This window comes from Dioscorea cayenensis, chromosome 7 (assembly GCF_009730915.1).
Source record: "Dioscorea cayenensis subsp. rotundata cultivar TDr96_F1 chromosome 7, TDr96_F1_v2_PseudoChromosome.rev07_lg8_w22 25.fasta, whole genome shotgun sequence".
Classification (NCBI taxonomy): domain Eukaryota; kingdom Viridiplantae; phylum Streptophyta; class Magnoliopsida; order Dioscoreales; family Dioscoreaceae; genus Dioscorea; species Dioscorea cayenensis.
In genome coordinates, this window is record NC_052477.1 from 13,370,804 (window position 1) to 13,372,840 (window position 2,037).

The 2,037-nt window shown below is 43.2% G+C and overlaps 1 non-coding gene across 1 annotated transcript; it reads left to right on the forward strand.

Moving 5' to 3' along the window:
• Window positions 1–535: 535 nt before the first annotated feature.
• On the forward strand, window positions 536–642 carry LOC120266098. Its single transcript, XR_005537941.1, has one exon. It is a non-coding gene; the product is annotated as a small nucleolar RNA R71 (small nucleolar RNA).
• The last annotated feature ends 1,395 nt before the right edge of the window (window positions 643–2,037 follow it).

Consider the following 2,037-nt stretch of genomic DNA (forward strand, 5'->3'; position numbering starts at 1 on the left):
GACTCTGTTTTCCACCTGAGGGGCTTGTTGTTGTTGTTGGAAACCCGGTGGCCCCAAGGCCTTTTGTGGACCCTGATTACTCCATGAGAAATTGGGATGATTCTTCCAACCAGAATTGTAGGTATTGCTATATGGGTTTCCTTGAGATCTCATGCCATTACCTACAAAATCAACGTTCTCCACCGAAGAAACATCATCGATAGAGATCGGGCAATCGGAGGGAGCATGTCCTCCACCACACCCGGTGCAATTAGTCACAACCTCTACTCTATTTGAAGTTAGAAGATCTAACTTCTTACTCAAATTTTCCACTTGAGCCGCGAATGAAGTTACCGCATCTATTTCATGGAGATTGGCCACCTTTTTCTTCTCCCTAGCATTCCATTGGTAGCTGTTTAGCCCCATTTCCTCAATTAATTGACGGGCCTCATCGGGGGTCTTGCTACCTAAAGTACCTCCTGCTACCGCATCCAAGAGTTGCCTTGTACTCGGATTCAAACCATTGTAAAAGGTCTAAACAATCATCCACTACGGAAATCCGTGTTGTAGGCACTTTCTTAGAAGTTCCTTGAACCTTTCCCATATCTCGAATAAAGACTCCAATTCCAACTAAACAAAGGATGAGATCTCATTCCTAAGTTTTACTAATTTTCTGGGAGAAAATAACGGGCAAGAAAAGCTTCTACCATCTCCTCCCATGTGGTAATTGATGCTCTAGGTAATGAGTGTAGCCACTGCTTCGCTCTCCCCTTTAGGGAAAATGGGAAGGCTCTCAACTTGATGGCATCATCCGTCACTCCGTTTATCTTCAGCATATCACACACCTCGAGCAAACTCTCTATATGACTGTTTGGATCCTCATCAGCCAAACTGTTGAACTGTGCGGATTGCTGCAACATGTGGATGAATGCCTGCTTCAGCTCAAAGTTCTAAGCTGTGATCGGGGGACGCACAATGCTCGATTGTGTTCCCAACACTGAAGGTCTGGTATAATCAGATAATGTCCACTGTTGCTCATTCTGTTCTTCCATGTTTTCAGATCCTTCCACTTCCAAATCAGCTAAATTAGACTGTTCTTGCACAGGAGCTTTCCCTTTTCTTCTAAGTGTACGTTCAAGCTCAGGATCTCCTTCAATCAATATTGAGGGATTCCCTCGGGTCATAACCTGGAGCTGCACCCAAAAGGAAAGAAAAAGAAATCAGAATGATGATAGAATAAGAAGATATGAAATAGAATGTATGGTGAAATAGCTAAGAAAACAAAGTGCAAAGTATCTCTAAATGCCTATTCCCCGGCAACGGCGCCAAAAACTTGACAAGGTCCACTTGCGTATATCACGCAAGTGCAAGGTTTGTCAAAGTAATAATCTCGGATGAGCGGGTATCGAATCCACAGGGAATAGGGAATAAAAACACTTAATCCGCTTCTTATCTATGTGAAAGATGAGTAGTGATAAGTGTGACAATGATTCAATTCTCAAAAGTAAAAACAACAAGTAAGTGAGTACAAGTAAAGAGCGAGGTAAGGCAATCAATAAAGATGGGGTACTCGGATAATGCTCCGCCTAGGACAATCGTTTCAAGTGCAAGAACCCTCTATTATGCTTCCTAATCAATGCAACGGTGAGTCATGGAAATTCTTAAATATATAGTCCCAAATCTAAGGTCAACTATGCCTAACTCTATACATGTCCCGAAGGAGAGATTAAATAACCTCTTAACCTCACACTCGAATAGAGTTGCAATGAGCTCTAGGGATTCCAAGTGATAAATCTCTTCCTAATTATAGACCTAACCCTTTGGTCCAGATGAAAGGTCCCTAACCGCAATTAAGCCCTAGATACTAAGATCACCTCAACGCTTCACTCCATTGCACACGCAACTAAGCACCAGCGGAGGGTCATCTCTTACACCATTCACTCTATTATGTTCACAAAGAACTCGAGCAACGGAGGTAGAATCTATCACGTCGGAGGGGAAAGAGGACGCTCCTGTACCTCTCGACTCACCCTCTCAACCCTCTCCAACCTAGCTTTG